A 21,984-nucleotide genomic window follows, 5' to 3' on the forward strand; every position below is an offset into this window, starting at 1 on the left:
TTGACTTTTTCCTAGAGTCAACCTAGTTGACTCAAAAGGACTCTTATATTAGGTAAGATTTTGTCCTTTCTTTCATTGGCATGTGATTAGATATGTTTAATTGTTTATCTCTGTCTATTGGATTTATTTGATTTGTATGGTTGGATATTTACGAAAAACGCCCCGAGTGTATTTTGTCCCTTTGCATACACTCACGAGCATGTATACGCATATTTGCATCATGTCATGTCCTTATAAACTCAATAGCCGGATCTAAGCTAACCTGGTCCTTTGGGACACGGGAAACACCCGTGAATGTTCTAACTTCAATACAGTACCTTCGGGTATATCAAACTAGAACACCATGTACTACTTGACCAAGTAAAATTGGGATAATATATCGATGTTTCGGGCTGAAGATACCTAAGCTTTGTCTTTACCTACACTCAATCATATAGTAAGCCTAGAACTTAGGTGCGATCCTACTAAGCCACGACTCAAATTGGCCATAAGTGCTCCCGGGTTGCCTTTCTTTAATCTAACCAAAAGATAAGTGGGTGAACCGGTCCACACCCGCTCAAATTGAACCCGCAATACTGGTCCAACCCAATAACATAACTGATGAGACATACCGATCAATGTCTATTTAAACCAATTAGCCCAACTGGTAAATAGATCTCATTGATCAAAACATGGACCGGTTGGACTAATTGGCTTAAAAATAGTAGATGAAATGATTCAAGTAGAATATTCAGATCCATTGGGTCGAATCGGCCCAAACTCAAATGGGTACATAATCCCAATAATTTTTATTGGCCAATTTAATTCAATGGACTGAATATTTTATAATAAAAAAGGTTGGGATTAGTAGAAAACATATTAATGGTTGTATCGATTAGCACAACCTAGATCTTACTCTTGGAAGATCGTACAACCTTTAATCATAGTTAAATTTCCTAAGATTCCCGATCAATTGACAAATCATCTTCATACAACTTCTTGCTTGGAATGTGCCATCAGTTAAAGACTTTGAATCTAGGGGGCTAATCTAATAAATATTATCAAGAGGGACCTTTAATTCTAATTGCTAAAACCTATCCTCAGGTCAGTAACAAATAATCCACCATTGATGGGATTTTAGGATACTATTGTGCCCAAACTTAAGCATCCGTCACTTAGTTAGAGTTGAGAGTCAAGTCGTTTAGAAAGAATATCAGTGCCAAGCAAACCATTAAAGATGGCTTCTGAATCTGAATTCGTGAAAATTCGTAAGATCCTGGTAGTCTTTGCAATGGATATGAACAACATAAAGAGTAATGTAGAAGTACTAGAACAGATCTCCGAATCAACAAGAGACCACCCTGATGATCAAAAGGGCAAGGGACCAAAAGGTAGCACAACTAAAAATCTGGATGAAGTTTATGAACTTGACGGAAATGATGAGTACTTTAATCCGATGTTAGCCACCAGAATGACTCAGTTGGAAACAGCCGTAAAGAACATAAAAGGGATTGATGAAATCGCAGTAGGGATAGAGACTTTGAATCAAATCCTTAAGATCCGTCTGCCCGAGAGGTTTTTAATGCAAGAAATAGAAAATTTTAATGGAGTAATTTGCGCAAAAACGCATCTTAAGGTATATGTTACCAACATGTGCACAATAGGCCTCAGTGATGAACAGATGACACTGTTGTTCCAGTTGTAGACACCCCATTTTTGCATCCGCCTGATTAATCAACTCGTCAACCCGATCGCAACGGTTCCCAATGATGGATGTTTATTCCAATGCCCTGTTTGTTACTAGATATGTTTCAGAAATTCGGATGAGGTACCTCAAACTAACAAAATTGTAGAAACTACGTTACGCTAGGAAAATATAATCCCGAAAACATAGAAATCATCACCTTACAGACAAAAAGAACCTTCACGATAAAAATCACTAAAAAAATGACCAAATTACCAAAATAGCCCTAACCTTAAAACATCCCTAGAGCTTACATTACACTTAGAAAAACCCATTCAAACATATAAAATAACAAATCGAAACCAAACAACTCATTTTGCCAATTTTCATAGAATTCGATAAAATTACGAAAATACCCCTCATAGAGTTCACGACCATTCCATACAAAATTTTTTATAAATGACACAAACCAATATTTCCATTGAATTCCTTAAGAAAAATTGATTATAAAACATCCTAGAACATCAAAAATCTACTTGAAACAAAAAAAATCTTTTCTGAGGGTAAAACGGTAATTTTACAATTTTTATAATTAAAATTTTTGAAATTAATAAATAAAATATTAAATAATTAAAATAAAATATTAATCAAATTAATTTAAAAATTTAAACAAAAAAAATCGATTGATCAGGCTCTCAGGTAAAATTGTTGATGGTTGTCAAGATATTTATTCAAGGACCCCTCCATTTGGGGGTACAAAGACTTAAAGATATAATAGAGTTCTCCAAAAAATTTAAGTCAATCAAGTAAGACTAAAGTCAAGATATTAAAGTCAATCAAGTAAGGCTAAAGTCAAGATATTAAAAGTCAACCAAGTAAAACTAAAGTCAAGATATTAAAAGTCAATCAAATAAGACCAAAAGTCAAAACCCTAATAGAGTTCTAATTAAATAATAATTCTATTTAAAACAATCCTAATTAAATAATAACTCTATTTAATAAAATTCTAACTAAAAGATAACTATACCTAAAACAATTCTAATTAAAATATAACTCTAACGAAAATAATTATAATTAAACACTAATTCTATCTAAACAAACACTTAAAAAATCTATAAATAGGAGCCTCCACACCCTATTTTTGTATCCAAAAATAAACCCTAAGAGAAATAGGTCTAAAAACTTTCCTAGCCTCCCATAATCCCTAATTTTGAAGTCCTAACTCCTTACCTAATACGCCTACCTCAACTTTAGCTCAAAAAATACCTAGAAGCCCTTAAAAAACACTCAAAAATCCATAAACAAATCCGAAGAATCCAAATCTAAGAAAGAGATACCTTACCTCGGAGCTCAGAGATCAGATCCGGAGATAAAACAGAGCGATGAATACTATACGATGAGCTATTCTATCAGATCTGAGGGAACAAAATCGTTGCGTTCGGAAAACGTGATTATTTTTATTATTATTTAGGTCCTGTTAGCAATGTAATTTTATTTGGGAATTAGTAGAGACCGGCATTTGCCAGGTGGGGTTGGTGTCTAACACCTTCCAACCCCGTAACGTGATCCCCGTACCCGTATTTTTCTTTCGTAGATTAGTTTATTTGCCTTTTAGAGTCAAAATTCGGTTCCTAAACCGTAATAACTAGGTGGCGACTCCCAAACCTCAAAGGTCAAAAACGGGTCCACGCACCTCGCGGATCGAGGGCGCTTTCAGTGGCGACTCCACTGGGGACCTTGAGGATCAAACTTGAAAAATCCCAAGTATGGGAGCATTGCTAAAACGACCTAGAATGTTTATTTTTGTTCGTTTATTTGTTTATTTATTTTTATTTTATTTTTTGATTCGATTATTGATCATGTGTTTGGACTTTGAATATTTGGCTTTGGCATATTTTTTTTCTATGATTCAATCGAGAATCACTTAGGGTGACTTTAAATAATGCAAAATTTCAAAGGGATAATTTTATTGAGAACGAAATAATGATGGAAATTGTAAAGAAAAAAAAAACAAAAGGGATTTTTTTAAATTATTCTTCTGTTAGGTGTACTTCGATCCATTTTTGGATAACAAAAGATTTTTAACGTATGGATCTGTCCATTGATAGTAGTTTTTTTTTTAAATTTTTTTGTTTTTTAATGTTCTATGGACATATAACAGCAACCATAAAAAAATGTGAAAAAGTAGAAATTTTTGGGGTGCTGTTAGAAGTGCATGTGGGTTTAAATCAATTTTTTTTAAAAAGGTGTGTTGTTAACGTTTTTTTTTTCTTTCTTTCCCACCTTCATCTTCTCTCTTCGTTTTTTTTCCAATTTTCAGTTAATCTAATCTCAATCTAGATTTCCTTTTAATCATTAAGTTAACCATCTTTGCGATCAATTCTCCTTCTTCTATATCAACTGATACCAATTTGGTAACCCCTCATTTCGTTAATCTGATTCTTGAGTTAAGGTCTCCAAATTTCCATCTGTGATCTCAGATTTGATTCGCAAATGTAGTTTCTGCTTTGATTATTCACTAAGTTTCCGATCAGACTACCCTTTTGAAGGTCAAACATGGTATGCTAGCGGTCTGATTTGTATGAGCTCTTTCTTAAGCATCCAGAACATCTGAAACACGATGATCAACTGGCTTTATTTGATGGGTCTGTACCGTGTAATAACTTTCCTCTGAAACCTCATACTTCAGTTGTCAAAAGTGTTGGTAAATCTCAAAGTGAAGAGATTTAAAAAAAAAAAAAAGCAATGGTTATCTAACTTTCAGTTGGGGCTGATAAGGATGTTGAAACCAATGTTAAAGGCTGCCTTTCTAACTTGTCGTGGGTCACTAACAACGCTGATGAAGAATCTCCAGGTCAGAGATTGTTCTTTGGGCATTTGTCTCCCATAATGTTTTCAATCTGGACTGCCCCCACAAAGACCATAGGTCGACTTGAGGAGATTGATTCACCTCTTTCGGTTTATCATCCTTGATTTAGGTCTTGTCGGACCAGATCATCCAGCTGATGTTCCACTATGGGACTTCTTGGATTAAAGATACTTTCATAGTTTTATAACGATGAATGAGCGAATTAAGTTGATTACCATGTCGTGGGTAACAAGTGAGTTGATGATGTGTATCTGAGGCACTCATACATGCGCCACAACATTCTTATGGGTGATGAAAAGTCTAGAAAGGATGGGGGGCCAAGCCTAATGTTTTCGATTTTATTGTTTAATCTAAAAGCCTGGGCTACAAGCTCTGACCGGGTTTGAGTCAAGCAACAACTAACTCGTCCCCCACCATCGTTTTTATTTCCACATAAGCCTGTGTTTCTGTCCTAAAGATCAAAATGCACCGAGATATGAGACATTAGTTGGCTAGATTCTAGAAACTTGATTGGGTGCGCTAATAGGATTTTTTTTTAGGTTGTATTCTTAGTTTTTTTTAGTAAATAGTTTTTTTTTTCTTCTTTTCTTTTCTCTCTTTTTGCTTGTTTTTAATGAGTAAAAAAATCAAGTCAATTTGTAAGGAAATAAATAAATAGAAGATACATAAAAAAAAAAAAACCAATTGAGGTGTTGATGTTGGCAGATGTTGGGGGCACCATGATATTAATAATAATAAAAAATGGGTGTGTGCTCTTGACAAACAGTGAAAAAAACTTTGAGTTGAAACTTTTTTAATGAGCCATACTATCATAACTCACTTAGTAAGATATTACATCTTACTCAATGTCGTTGGGCCCATTTGGATTATCAAATAAAAAATTATGATGCATTGGCCTTCTAGATTTTGAATATTTTTTTTTTTTTTAATTTAAAAAAAAAGAGGGGTCATTTGATTTTAAAATCTCTATCCTGACAACTATCCATTTATTCTCAATTCAATATGCTTTGAAATTCTGAATTATTTTGGGCCATCCAAAATATTTTGGATTAAATGTTTGCTTCTAACATTGATGTATGTTAGATATACTCATGTGATTAGAATGGTGTTTGTTTTGATTAAATATTCATGTGATTCATATTATAATGATTGGTTTAATTGGACCCTTAGGCCCATTTGTTTGGAAAAAGCCCCGGGCACACCCCACCCTGTTTTGCACACACCGCTAGCATGTTTATTGCTTTGCACGCTTGCATGTCCCTAATAGCCAACGTGGTACTAGTGCGTGGCCCGGTCTCTTTGGAGATGCGACGTCATTCATGAAAATCACAACTCTAGTCACGTACCTTAGGGTATATTAAACTGGGGCGTCAGTACCATCTGATCAGGTGACTCTGAAAGGTATATCGACGCACCCAGGCTGGAGCGACCTGAGCCTTTGACCTATTGTAAGCCGCACAGTCACATGTCCCTTATGCCAACGTAGTACTAGCATGTGGTCGGTCCCCTCGTGGGATGCCAAACCATTTATGAAAGTTACAACTCTTGACCCGTACCTATAGGTATATCAAAGATAATCCAAGTATATCAATTGCACTTGTTGGTCAAAATCGGTGCCTAAGCGAGATCCTGCCCCGCTGTACCCTACTGTACGAGGATGATAAACTACATCTATTCTAGACGAGAGGTATTTAAGTGGGCCCTTGCTCAGCATCGTGTGCCACCTTTCAACTGGGGATCAAACTGGTTATTTTTGACTTCAGAGAAGTGAGTTGGAGTTTTAGATTATCACCTATACGGTATATCAAATCAAGTCATCACGTACCGTCTGATTGAGTACGCTCGAGAGGTATATAGGTGTACTTAGGCAAGGGTGGCTAGATAAATTGCATTGCACGTAGTAAAGTTAGAGTCTAGGAGCCTTCCTCTAGGTCATGACCCGAATTGACTATGGATGTTCCTGGGTTGCTCTATTTAATCCAACCCAAAGGTAAGTGGGTGGACCGGTCCACACTGCTTCAATCCAACACGCAATATCGGTCCAACCCAATAAACTTAATTGATGAGACATACCGATCAATATCAAATTAAACTAGTTAGCCCAATTGGTAATGGATCTTATAGATCAACAGATGGATCGATTGGATTAATTAGCTTAAAAAAATAGTTGATGAAGTGATACAAGTGGAATATTCAGATCCATTGGGTCAAACCGGCCCAAACTCAAATGGGTACATAGTCCCAATCACCTTGCATCGGCCAGTTTAATTCAATGGACTGAATATTTCATGTTTAAAAGATCTGGAAATCATATTTATGTAATATTTCTTGATCGAAATATTTCATTGGTTAGAGATTTTGAATCTAGGGGTTAACTTAACCCATGCTATCAAGAGAAACTCTATTTATTAAAAGTCTACTCTAGGGTCCATAACTAGTAATCCACCTTTGATGGGATTTTCAGGGTTATCATTGCACCCAAACTCAAGCGTCCACCTCCTAATTGGAGTCGTAAGTCTAGTCGGTTAGAACGAACGTCAGTACTAAGTCAACAGGCAGAAATGGTTTCAGAATCTGAGCTTACAGAAATCCGTAAGCTTTTGACAGTTTTTGCTAATGATATCAACAGTATAAGAAGCAAAGTAGAAGTGTTAGAACAGACCTCAGAATCAACGGACAATCCCCTAGATGACCCAAAAGGAAAGAAGGTAGAAGAGAAACGTCCACGTGAAGTCTTTGAACTCAACGGAGACGAAGAGTATGTTGATGAGAATCCAGTGTTAGCCAATAGAATGTCTCAACTAGAGTCAGCTCTGAAGAATATAAAGGGTATCGATGAAATCGTAGCAGGCATTGAAGCTCTAAACCGTATCCCTAGAATTCATTTGTCAGAGAAGTTTGTAATGTCCGAAATGGACAAGTCAGTGGGGTAGGTTGTGCAAAAACGCATCTTAAGGTGTATGTCACTAACATGCGCATTATAGGGCTTAGCAACGAACATATGACATTACTATTTCAGCGAACTTTGTCAGGATCAGCTCTGTGATGGCTGATGTCTCAAGATCCAGTTAGTGTAGGTACATGGGATAACATGTCAAAGGCCTTCTGGCATCAGTATAAATACAGTACTGAGATTGAGACCTCAAGAAGGGATTTGGAGGCAACTAAACAGAAAAATGGGGAGACATTCACTTATTTCATTGGTCGCTAGAGGGCCAAGGCTGCACAAATGTGGGATAGACCTTCAGAGAAAGAACAAGTGGCTATTATCTTAAAAAATCTCTCGCAAGGGTATGCCCGACATTTAGTTTCCCAATACCTTCCTACATTCGAGTCTCTATTGCAAGCTGGTAGCCAATTGGAAGATGCTTTCGCTTCCGGAATCCTTTCCAATCCTTCTGACAACAAGTTCAAAAAGCCTTTTACCAATTCTAAGTCTAGTACTGATCACGCCTATGTAGCCAATACGTCTACTACACCCGTCTAATCTACTATCTTGCCTAGTAACCAAGTTAACCCTAATCAACCTCGACCGCGTAGGAAATTCACCAATCTTGGTATGCCTTTAGCATTGTCCTTCAAAAACTATTAAGTAAAGGGCTCATTGCACCTCTCCAACCTCGACCTTTATCAAATCCATTCCCCACTTCTCATAATCCCAACCTAGTTTGTGAGTTTCATCAAAATTCTGGTCATCTTACTGATCGTTGTGTCGCTCTTCGTCATACAGTTCAAGATCTCATCGACGCCAAAAAAGTTACTGTCCCTGCCCTTGAGCAACCGAATGTTACTACCAACCCTCTACCCAGTTACCAACCTCCTCAGACTTTGAACATGGTATCCAATACTCAACTCTTGTTTGACCCAATCCTTCTTATCTGATCAGTTAATCATAAACCTCCTAGCCCTCCTTTTACCAAAGTGACGGTCCCTAATGAGGTTTTCACCACCAAATGCAGTCTTGGCCAAGAGAGAAGAAGTAAGTCTGAAGAATGCAAAGAATCTGAAGAAGAAAACTCAGTCTAACCGCTTGGAAATAGTTTCTGGAATTCTCAGTCTGTAATCAAGTCCGTTGTGGGTAATTGTCTTTAGTTGTTTATGAGTCTTGAGTCCAGTTCTTTCTATCAAGTCAGTAATCAAGTCTGTCTTTTTATTTCTTATTTTGTTCTAGTCAAGTTAGTTTGTTGAGTCTGCAATGGTGTCAGTCTCCCTATCTAAATTTAATTGAATAAAGAAAATTTTTGAATACCTCGAGCGTATAAACGAATTAACTAATAACTGGCTTCAAGGAGAAATTCCTCTAATAAGGAACCCCCTCTTGAATGAGAAGATAAATGTCTTGCTCGAGGAAGCAAAGGTCATTGACTTCGGAGCAAAAATAATTCCCAAGAAATTTAGATTGGAACTAACTTATCCCCAGAGGAGCACAAAGAGATGATGAATTTATTCAGAAAATTCAAAGACTTGCTTATATGGTCCTATGAGGATATGTCGGTTAAATTTGGACCCATCCTGTGAGAACACCAACAAGAATAGACTGACATAGCCAGAGGAGGGATTATAAAATATATCAGTGTTGGAATTTTAAAATCAATGGAATAGTTGAAGCAGTCAGTAAAAACCTCAAGACAATCATCGTGAAAATGTGTCAATCACAAATCACACCGGGATTGGCCAGAGAAGTTACCATTCGCATTATGGACATATTACACTTCAATACAGTCTTCTACTAGAGTCACTCTAGTATGATATGGAAGCAATCTTACCGGTAAAAAGGGAAAATCCTGTATCTCAAGGTCTTGATGGAAGTTAATTGTTAGAAATAGATTGGGTCTGTCAATGGAGAGGAGTCACTCGTATATTTGACAAGAAAGTCAAAGTTCATCACTTATAAGTCAAAGATCAAAGCATTAGACTACCAAAAAAAAATTTTGAGTACTCTTCCTTGATCATAGAAAGTTTGAACTCAATTGGAGAGATTCAATCCTTAAGAAAATATTATCTGGAAAAACTGTTAGACTTGAAGATCATGATGGAATCGAACTACCAGAGTCAACCAACCTTGACCGGATCAAATGGTACTATATTTAAGGAGGCCATCTTTGGCCGAATCAATTTTCCTGCTATCCAATTCATTATCTCCTTTCTCAGCCTTTTGCAGCCTTTTCAAAAAAAAAATTATGCCTTTTTCTTTCTCAGCCCGATTACCTAACCTAGGGGAGGGAAAATTTGAACTACGTTTTGGTTTGATCCCAAAATTCTGGGGTACGTAGGCAACCTGAGAAATTACATCAGGCCCGACCACATCAAAATAAAAAAAAAATAGATTCCCCGACAAAAAAAAAATCTAAAAAGAAAAAATTCAAAAGAAAAAATTGTCAAAGTGGTGAAGAAAATTCAAGGAAAAAGAAAATAATTTAAAAGGAAATGCCACACAAGGGGCATTTGGGTTTTTGAGCCTCAAGATTCCTTTTTTTTTATACCCAGTCCTAAGCTTACCCATGAAAGTCCTTCTAAGTATCGTGCGAAAAGTCAAGGAAGATAGCAAAGCATGGTCAGACAGCAACTCCAGAAGTTCAGACAGGAAGAAAAAAAAAAGCCTGCTAGGTTGAAAACCCAAAAGGGCAACTTAGGCAAAAATTAAGGCAAGCTCGCGAGGTTAAAAATCTGAAAGGATGACCTTGGCAACAATCAAAGCAAGGAAAAGAGAAAAAATTGTAAGCTCGCTAGATCGAAAATCTAAAAAGGCGATCTAGACAAAAGCTAGAGCATGCTCGCTAGATTGAAAACCTGAAAAGGCAATCTAGGCAAAACCTAGAGTAACCAAAAAATAAAAGAAAATCTCCATTGAGTTGAGAAGCTGAAAAGGTAACCCGTGCCGAAATATCAGAAGTCCGAATGATCAAGTTTCAATATCCAGTTTGAACCAAATATAGACTCAGTGGATACAAGTATCTCGTCTATGATTGATCTGAAGAGTTTCATGTCCCTAAGCGAACCGACGGGGAGAAAGAACAAATTCTATGATGAATTTCAGAAAGAAATAGTTTGTTCCAATTTCTTTGAGCCTGACTTAAAATCTTCAATATAAAAAGTAAAAATTAAAAGTTAAACATTTATTGCGCTTGCGGTAATCAAGGATTTCAAACTTTCATAACAAGGACACTTCCTTTTTCTAAAGACTACAGTTTCCCCCCTTACACTAGGGGCATTTATTTTCAAATTATGTTCAATTATCCCTAGTGCAATGTCTAGGGGCATTTTGATTCTGAAGTCTGGTCAATTTCAACCCTAAAGGATAATGTTAACTTTGAATTAAAGGTTACCCTCTTGATAACAATTTTGAAAACTCCTCAGATTCAAAGAGAGTTAAAATGTTTACCGGACCATCATAAAATCCAATTTTTTATTTAAAAAAAAAAAAATCAAATGCGAGGTTAATCCCTCGTTTGTTCCCTCAAAGCTTAGTTCATTATTCTTGCACCCTGGGAAGGTAGAATAGAACTTCCTAAAAAAAAAAAAATTAGTTCATTACTCTTTCACCCTGGGCAGGTAGAGTAGGACTCCCAAAAAAATTAGTTCATTACTCTTTCACTCTGACTAGGTAGAGTAGAACTTCCCAAAATAATTAGTTCATTACTCTTTGACCCTAGGCAGGTAGAGTAGGACTCTCAAAACAATTAGTTCATTACTCTTTCACTCCGAGTAGGTAGAGTAGAACTTCCACAAAAAATTAGTTCATTACTCTTTAACCCTATGCAGGTAGAGTAGGACTCTCAAAAAGTTTAGTTCATTACTTTTTCACTCAGAGTAGGTAGAGTAGAACTTTCCAAAAAAAAAAAAATTAGTTCATTACTCTTTCACCCTGGGCAGGTAGAGTAGGACTCCCAAAAAAATTAGTTCATTACTCTTTCACTCCGAGTAGGTAGAGTAGAACTTCCCCAAAAAATTAGTTCATTACTCTTTCACTCCGAGTAAGTAGAATAGAACTTCCCAAAAAAATTAGTTCATTACTCTTTCACTCCGGGTAGGTAGAGTAGAACTTCCAAAAAAAAATTAGTTCATTACTCTTTCACTCCGAGTAGGTAGAGTAGAACTTCCCAAAATAATTAGTTCATTACTCTTTCACCCTAGGCAGGTAGAGTAGGACTGCCAAAACAATTAGTTCATTACTCTTTCACTCCGAGTAGGTAGAGTAGAACTTCCAAAAGTAATTAGTTCATTACTCTTTCACCCTGGGCAGGTAGAGTAGGACTCCAAAAAAATTAGTTCATTACTCTTTCACTTTGAGTAGGTAGAGGAGAATTCCCAAAAAAATTAGTTCATTACTCTTTCACCCTGGGCAGGTAGAGTAGGACTCTCAAAAAGTTTAGTTCATTACTCTTTCACTCAGAGTAAGTAGAGTAGAACTTTCCCAAAAAAAAAGAAATTAGTTCATTACTCTTTCACCCTGGGCAGGTAGAGTAGGACTCCCAAAAAAATTAGTTCATTACTCTTTCACTCCGAGTAGGTAGAGTAGAACTTCCCCAAAAAATTAGTTCATTACTCTTTCACTCCGAGTAGGTAGAGTAGAACTTCCCAAAAAAATTAGTTCATTACTCTTTCACTCCGGGTAGGTAGAGTAGAACTTCCAAAAGAAAATTAGTTCATTACTCTTTCACTCCAAGTAGGTAGAGTAGAACTTCCCAAAATAATTAGTTCATTACTCTTTCACCCTGGGCAGGTAGAGTAGGACTCCCAAAACAATTAGTTCATTACTCTTTCACTCCGAGTAGGTAGAGTAGAACTTCCCAAAATAATTAGTTCATTACTCTTTCACCCTGGGCAGGTAGAGTATGACTCCTAAAAAATTAGTTCATTACTCTTTCACTCCGAGTAGGTAGATTAGAACTTCCCAAAAAAATTAGTTCATTACTCTTTCACCCTGGGTAGGTAGAGTAGGACTCTCAAAAAGTTTAGTTCATTACTCTTTCACTCAGAGTAGGTAGAGTAGAACTTTCCCAAAAAAAAAAATTAGTTCATTACTCTTTCACCTGGGCAGGTAGAGTAGGACTCCCAAAAAAATTAGTTCATTACTCTTTCACTCCGAGTAGGTAGATTAGAACTTCCCCAAAAAATTAGTTCATTACTCTTTCACTCCGAGTAGGTAGAGTAGAACTTCCCAAAAAAATTAGTTCATTACTCTTTCACTCCGGGTAGGTAGAGTAGAACTTCCAAAAAAAAATTAGTTCATTACTCTTTCACTCCGAGTAGGTAGAGTAGAACTTCCAAAAATAATTAGTTCGTTACTCTTTCACCCTTGGCAGGTAGAGTAGGACTGCCAAAAAAATTAGTTCATTACTCTTTCATTCCGAGTAGGTAGAGTAGAACTTCCAAAAATAATTAGTTCATTACTCTTTCACCCAGGGCAGGTAGAGTAGGACTCCTAAAAGATTAGTTCATTACTCTTTCACTTTGAGTAGGTAGAGGAGAACTTCCCAAAAAACTTAGTTCATTACTCTTTCACCCTGGGCAGGTAGAGTAGGACTCTCAAAAAGTTTAGTTCATTACTCTTTCACTCAAAGTAGGTAGAGTAGAACTTTCCCAAAAAAAAAGAAATTAGTTCATTACTCTTTCACCCTGGGCAGGTAGAGTAGGACTCCCAAAAAAATTAGTTCTTTACTCTTTCATTCCGAGTAGGTAGAGTAGAACTTCCCCAAAAAATTAGTTCATTACTCTTTCACTCCGAGTAGGTAGAGTAGAACTTCCCAAAAAAATTAGTTCATTACTCTTTCACTCCGGGTAGGTAGAGTAGAACTTCCAAAAAAAAATTAGTTCATTACTCTTTCACTCCGAGTAGGTAGAGTAGAACTTCCCCAAATAATTAGTTCATTACTCTTTCACCTTGGGCAGGTAGAGTAGGACTCCCAAAACAATTAGTTCATTACTCTTTCACTCCGAGTAGGTAGAGTAGAACTTCCCAAAATAATTAGTTCATTACTCTTTCACCCTGGGCAGGTAGAGTATGACTCCTAAAAAATTAGTTCATTACTCTTTCACTCCAAGTAGGTAGAGTAGAACTTCCCAAAAAAATTAGTTCATTACTCTTTCACCCTGGGTAGGTAGAGTAGGACTCTTAAAAAACTTAGTTCATTACTCTTTCACTCAGAGTAGGTAGAGTAGAACTTTTCCAAAAAAAATAAAAAAAATTAGTTCATTACTCTTTCACTCTAGGCAGGTAGAGTAGGACTCCCAAAAAAATTAGTTCATTACTCTTTTACTCTAGTAGGTAGAGTAGAACTTCCCAAAAAAATTAGTTCATTACTCTTTCACCCTGGGCAGATAGAGTAGGACTTTCAAAAAATTAGCTTATTACTCTTTCACCTAGGGTTTGTAGAGTAAGATATTCAATTTTGCTCAGATTATGGTCACTTTTGCTAAGTTTATGCTTAATTTATGCTTAGATTTTACTCAGATTATGCTTAGTTTTTTCTCAATTTTTACTCAGTTTCACACAGTACACACACTCACACTTGAACTTTTTAGTCAGGGAGAATTCTCTAAAATTCAAGGATCTGACACTGTCAATGAGAGCTCTCGCTCAAGGACCTGACAATCTTTTAATTCGGGGAGAGCTTTACCCTCAAGGATCCGAACATCTCGACGAATTGCTATAAATAGAGGTGCTCACACCCTATTTTCGTATAAAGTCATAAACTCTAAGAGAAGTAGGTCTAAAAGCCCCCTAGCCTCCCATAAACCCTAGTTTTGGAGCCCCAACTCCTTACCTAACATCCCTCCTACGAGTTTAGCCTAAAGAACGCCTAAAAGCCCTCAAAAAATGCTTCAAAATCTATAATAAACTCAAAGAGTCTAGATAAAAAATAAGGAGATACCTTACCTTGGAGATCCGAAATCAAATCCGGAGACAGAACAAAGCAAGGGAGTACGGTATAAGGAGCTATTTTTGTCGGATCTGAGGAAACAAAGTCCTTGCTATCAGAAAGGTATAACTTTTTTATTTATTTATTTTTATCTAGGTTTTTAGCAATGTAATTTATTTGGGAAGTTAGTAGAGACCAGCTTTGGCCGGGCGGGGTTGGTGCCTAACACTTTCCAACCCCGTAACATGATCCCCGAATTCAGCTTTTTTTCGGTTCTAGATTAGTTTTTTATCCGTTTAGAGTCATTGGTCGGTTCCTAGACCGTAATAACTAGGTGGCGACTCCCAAACCTCAAGGGTCAAAAGCGGATCCGCGCACCCCGCGGATAGAGGGCGCTTTCATCCCCGCAAAGAAAAAATTGTCAAAATGAAAAAGGAAAAGAAAACTATTTTATAGGAATGCCACACAAAGGCATTCGGGTTCTTGAGCCTCAAGTCTCATTTCTTTCTTAGCCTACTCCTAAGCACACCTATGGAAGTCCTCCTAAGTACCGCACGAAAAGGTCAAGGAAAATAATAAGCGTGATCAGACAGTAACTCCAGAAGTTAAATAATAAAAAAAAAGATAGCCTGCTAGGTTGAAAACCCGAAAGGGTAGCTTAGGAAAAAATTAAGGCGAGCTCGCAAGGTTGAAAATCTGAAAGGACGGCCTTAGCAACAATCAGAGAAAAAAAAATTATAAGTTCGCTAGATTGAAAATTTTAAAAGGCAGTCTAGGCAAAACTTAGATCATGCTCGTTAGATTGAAAATCAAAACAGATAATCTAGGCAAAAGATAAAGTAATCAAAAGAAAATCTCCGTCGAGTCGAGTCGAGTTAGAGCATCAGAAGTCTAAATGACCAAGCTTCAATACCCAGTTTAAGTCAGGCAAAGACTTAGAAGCCACATATATCTTGTCTACGACTGATCTGAAAAAGTTTACTTTCCTAAACGATCCAAAAGGGGAAGAACGTGATCTCTAAGATGAATCTCAAAAGTGAATATTTGTTTCTAACAGATGAGCTGACTCATGATCTTCAATAAAGTCGAAATTAAAAGTGAATCCTTATTGCACTTGTAGTAATCTAAGACTTCTAATTTTCATATTGAGGGGCACTTTTCCTTTTGTTCAGAAGCATTTTTATTTTCCCCCTACATTAGGGGCATGTCTTTTCAAAATATTTTCAACTATCCCCAGTGTAAGGTCTTATCAAACTAGGTGCATTTTTGTTCTTAAGCTTGATCAATTCCAACCCCAAAGGATAAGAAAAATCTAGAATTAAAGGTTACCCTTTCGATAAAATTTTTTCAAAACCCCTGAGGTTCAAAGAAAGATAAAATGTTAACCTGACAATTTAGTAAAATTAAACAAAATAAAAAAAATATGGATGGAATGAGATTTTACTCAGACCCATCGATATTTTTTCTTGGATTTTCCTTAGATACCGCCGAGAGTTTTCTTGGATTTTACTCAGACTTACTCAGATTTTTCTCAGACCTACTAAGATTTTGTCCAGACCTATAGAGAGTCTTTCTCGGATTTTGCTCAGACTTGCCGAGATTCTTTTTCGGATTTTACTCAGACCTACTTAGATTTTGCCCAGACCTGTCGAGACTCTTTCACGGATTTTGCTCAGACCTGCAGAGATTCTTTTTTGGATTTTACTCAGACTTACTCAGATTTTGCTTAGAGCTATCGAGATTCTTTCTCGAATTTTGCTCAGACTTACCGAGATTCTTTCTCGAATTTTGCTCAGACCCGCCGAGATTCGTCTCGAATTTTACTCAGACCTATTCAAATTTTGTTCAGACCTGTCGAGATTCTTTCTCGGATTTTGCACAGACCTACTGAGATTTACCTCGGATTTTACTTAGACCTACTCAGATTTTGCTCAGACCTGCTGATATTCTTTTTTGGATTTTACTTAGACCCGTCGAGATTCGTCTCAGATTTTACTCAGACCTGTTCAGTTTATGCTCATATTTTTCTTAGTTTTATTTGATTTTATGAAAAAACATGTTGCACGGATTTTATGTTGACCTTATACAGTTTGTTATCTTCTCAACATGAATGTGCAGAATGGAGATGCGCATTTTCAAAATTATCACTACACAATGCCACACACATGTACTCGCATTGTATTCGCATTAGTCAAGGAGAATTTTTCAAAATTTAAGGATCTGACATTTTTCCAAGGAGAGGTTACCTTCAAGGATCTGGACGTTTCGACAAATTATTTAATCAAACTGCAAAATGGACTGTCACTAGATTTGGCATTCGGATGTCACATTATCTACCACAATAAAATGGGCATCTAGTTTACTTTCACCCTCTGCCAAAGAGGGGCATCTATAGACACCCCATTTTTTGCATCTGCCCAATTTGACAATTCGTTAGCCGATTGTTGTGGATTTCTAATGATGAGCATAAAAGAACTCGAAGGCTTGTGAGTACTGCTTGATTCCTTTCGTTTTTAGTCTTTTCCTCCCCCTACTCGTCACGACTCGACATAGAAGTTTACACATACTTAGGATCACAGTATCTTACGTCCGACTTAGTAAGCACGTACGCATAGGTTCGCTACACAGTTTGATAAGTTAGAAACCTTGCTACCCTAGGAAAATATGGATTTGAGACTTAGAAATAACCACACAGGGACTGAAAGAAACCTCACGTTAGAATCCGTAAAAATCTGTAAAAATCACAAAAATTACGAAAATAGCCTTCATAAATTTTGGATCTTCAAAAATTCTCGAAAGTACCTCCATTGCACTCAGAAGGTGATTTCGAGTCTGACGGGACCCAAATCAATAAAAATAGAAAAATTATAAAAATCTATAAAAAATCATCAAAAGGATGAAAATGCCCCTCATAAATTTCAGACCCCCGAAAAATCTCGAAAGTACCTCCATTGTACTCAGAATGTGATTTCGAGTCTAACGGAACCCAAATTGATGAAAACAGAAAAATTCGTAAAAATCTATAAAAAATTCATAAAAATGACCAAAATGCCCCTCAATATCCAACTTTAACATAGAGACCATGATCCTTAGGAAAATAAAATTCAAATCGAAAATCAAACTAAAATTCAACTAAGAAACTAATTTAAAATTCAAATCGAAAAATTAAAATAAAATTAAAATTAAAAATTAAACTAAAATTTAACCAAGATCCAATTAAAATTCAAAATTTAAAATCAATTTAAAATCGGAAATCAAATTAAATTTCAATTAAAATACAAAATAAAAATTAAGTTTAAATTAAAAATCAAGAAATCAATTAAAATACAAAATCAAAATCAAATTTAAAATCAAGTTAAAAATCATTCAACCAATTAAAAAAGTAAAATTAAATCGAATTGATCAACCGATCAAAATAAGATCGACCAACAACTAATAATAAAATCAAAATTTAAATCAAATTTAAAATCAAATTGAAATTAATTAAACAATAAAAATTTAAAATCAAACACAAATTCAAATTTAATTTATAACTTTAATTGAAATCAACCAATTGAAATTCAATTCAAAATTGGATTAAAAATAAATTCAAAATTTAAAACCCAAAATGAAACTCATCAACCAATCACAGCTCAATGACGATAGGCAATCATAGTACGAGTAGCATGGGATCACCACCCCTCATTCTCCAAAAATAAAAAATAAAAAAATTAAGAAAAAAAAAGAACAAAACGTGGGCATTCTCTTCCTTCTCTAACGACTTCTTCTTCAACCATACGAACGTCTCTACGTTCTCTCCACTCTCCCATCTCTACCCTCTCTCCCATCATCATCTCTCCCACTTTCCCTCTCCCATAGGTGATGGAAATACAACCATAAAATAGCAGCCAAAGGACCAAAAAAAGGAGAAAAAAAAGAGAAGGAAAAAACGTTTTTGTGGACTGCCATTAAAACTTACAACTCTCTCATTTTTTTTTTCTCTCCCCTCTTTCTCATCTCTCCCATCTCTCCTTCTTTCACATTTTCTTGGAGAACAACCATAAAATAGCAAAGGAAGCTACCATTTCAAGAAAAAAAAACATTTTTTTGGATTGCCTCCATTAAAAATCCAACATACCTTCTTCTCCATTAAAAAAAGAACACCCCTTCTTCACCTAATAAAAAAAATCTGCTATAGCCCATCTCCACTTCATATCTCCTCCTCCAAATTTGTCCTTACTGTCCCACATTTTTTAGAGAGGAAGAAGAAGAAAAAAAAAAAAAAAACAACAATAGTTTTTTTTGCTCCCTCATCTCCATCTCTTCGATCTCTCCCTTTTCTCCCCCTCTTGCGTTTAATGGTAAAACTACAATAAAACAACAAGATCAGCGATCATTTCATCATCGTAAAAAAAATATTTTTCTTGCTATCCTTTCAAAAAAAAAATAGCAACCACTTGCTACAGCCCCCTTGCTGCCCAACATTTTCGCAATTAACTTTTTCTCTGAACAATCCTATTTCCACCACATTTTTTTTGCCATTACATTTTTCTCCAACATCTCTCTCTCACTCTCTCTTTTCCTACGTCTCTTTCTTACTCTCTCTGCCCTCGGTTCTCGTGTCTCCACAGCTACGAGTACTCACAGGCCTTCGGGTTGTATTTGAAGGAGTCAATTTGCTGTCTATAGTTCAATAGGTAAATCCATCCTTAGTTTATTTTATTTTGAATTCTCTTTTTCTCCTTGTTTTTCATAGCGCATCTTTTATATATTGATAGGATTATCATTTATGTAAACTCTTTTTTATTTTATTTTTATTTCGATAGACTTAGAATTTTTATGCATCCGAATTGTTTATCGATTTTTGGGGTGTATTTGGTACTAATATTAGTGGATCGATTCGCTCATTTTTGTTGATAGATTGACCTAGCCAATTCACTAATATAAAATTGGTGGACCGGCTAATTAGGTATTGATATTTATCGGGTCGATTCGTCGATTTTTAATTTTTTTTAGGCCAATTCATTAAGCTTAATCAATTCATAAATTTTTTTTTGCGTACTCGAAAAATTAAAAATCGATTTTCTTCAATAAAAAATCAACGAGTTGACTTATTGATTTTCGTGTGCATTGAAAATTCCAAATCAAAACTTTCTATGAAATGGGCGCATGAGTCAACTCACTAATTTTTTGTGTGCATTTTCTATAAAATCGGGCATGTGAGTTGACTCATTGATTTTAATACACGTGGCATTTCAAAAATCAAGATTTATTTGATAAAAAATTTATTGATTAACTCACTGATTTTAATATACGTGACAATTCAAAAAAATCAATTTTCTTTGATTAATAATGTGTGGCTCAACTCATTAATATTTGTATTGATCAACTCACGAATTTTTGAATACATGAAAAATTAAAAAAATCGATTTTCTCAATGAAAATCAACGAGTCAACTCATCAATTTTCATGTGCATTGGAAAACAAAATTTCCTATGAAATTGAATAACGAGCTGGCTCACTAATTTTAATATACGTGACAATTCAAAAATCGGATTTCTTTGATTAATAATTTGTGAGTTAACTAGCTGATTTTAGGATGCACGTGGAAATTCAAAAATTGAATTTTTTTGGTTAAAAATGTGAAGGTTGACTCCCTGATTTTAATACACGTGGCAATTTAAAAACTCACTGATTTTAATGCATGTGACAATTCAAATAATCAAATTTCTTTAATAAAATGTCGTCAATGAGCCAATTCACTAATTTTGTATACGTGGCATTGAGAATCGATTTCAAACTATTCAAAATGTGACCGAATTGATACATTAATTTTTGGTGCCACGTAAGTCTTATTAAATCATGGGATTCCTTTTATGCGAAATTCGAGAATCTATGTAATTATCTTAACCATAAAAATCGTTTGACAAACCTAACATAAATTGATGATGATGATTGGACCATAGTCTTATCCCATTGACCATAGGTTAGTTTTGGATCGTAGTAGAGGCCGATCATCTCGATCGGACGGGTTTGGTGCCTAACACCTTTCGAAACCAGTAACCTGACCCCTTACCCATCTCTTTGATCCATGGACCGACCCATATCCATTTGGAGTTAATTTTGATTCCTAGACCTAAACTAGGTGGTGACTCCCTATTCTTTAAAAATCCTCGAGATGCATAATTAGACCCCTATCCTCTATTTAGTGGGTCGCGGGGGTCGAGACGATTTCAGTATGGTGTAGCAATCCTAAGCATGTGTAATTCTATGTCGAACGTACCAAAGAAAATAGAGGGAAAACTAGAAGAATTGTGAAGAAAATAGAGGGGATTGGAAGAAGGTCTCTCACAAGTTTTCGATTCATTCACATATCTTGCGCTTATCATTAGGAATCCACAATAACCGAGTGACGAATCGTCAAATTAGGTGGATGCAAAAATCAGATGTCTACACTAGCATGTACCCATTCATGTGGGGACCGTAGACCCTTCTGTGAAAAATTTCTATGGGATGTCTAGCTTCAACTTCTACTACACACCGAAGCAGAACCTCATTGTGTGATCGCCTGTGAAGTGTCACATTGTTTGAGAAGAATTATCTCGCTAACTTTTGAATTATTTTTTTCTCAACTTCTATAGTTTCTAGAGGGTAGGTTATATCTTCTAAATAAGGTTTGATGTCGAAGAACCATTGAGTATCTATTTCTACATTCTCTATCTCAATTGGTAAACAGTAAGTTGGCTTATCTTGAATTTCTATCTCCAAGGAATCGATAGTGGTTTCTTCAGTGACTCTGGTCATAGAGGCCAAGGTTGTACGTACGTTAGCAAATTGGTTTTTGGCCCTTGAAATATAATTGAAAGTGATTCGAGAGAAATTAGTACTTAGTTCTTCGATATACTCGTGGTATGATACTAGTCTCTATTCTCATGTCCACCACCGGTAGTCTAGTAGACAAGCAGATTAATTCATTGACTTCCATCTCAATTGTTGTCCTGAGATCTACTATGCATGCCTCATATTTTGCTTAATAGTTTGTACACTAGAAACATAGCCTGACTATTGTGGGCACATGCGATCCATCGGGATTCACTAAAACAGCCCTAATCCCATTACCCTTCTGTTTGATTGCATTATCAAAATACAATTTCCAATCTGAATCTGAAATCGCCTCGACCCATTTTCACTAAATAGTGTAGAGGAGTCCGATTGGTAAATTGGGAATTTTTTAAGAACTGGGAGTTGCCATCTAGTTTAGGTCTAGAAACCATAGATAACTCCAAAAATAGATTGGGTTAGTCCACGAGTAAGAGAAAAGATTAAGGGATCAGATTACGGGTTTCGAAAGTATTAGATACTGAACCCGCCCGATCAAGATGATCAGTCTCTACTACAATTCAAAATTATCCTATGGGCAACGAGAGAAGACTAAGGTCGAGTTAATAGGCTAAATCATCTTAGGGTTAAATATCTAATCATCTTCAATTTATCCCAAGTTGACAAAATATAATTATCATCAATTTATACCGAGTCGGCCAACCAATCTTATAGCTTTGATCAAAAATATTTTAAATCACATTAGGAATTTAGAAAAATCATGATTTTTG

The sequence above is a fragment of the Akebia trifoliata genome, chromosome 10 (assembly GCF_017979445.1).
Source record: "Akebia trifoliata isolate Shusen 1 chromosome 10, ASM1797944v1, whole genome shotgun sequence".
Classification (NCBI taxonomy): domain Eukaryota; kingdom Viridiplantae; phylum Streptophyta; class Magnoliopsida; order Ranunculales; family Lardizabalaceae; genus Akebia; species Akebia trifoliata.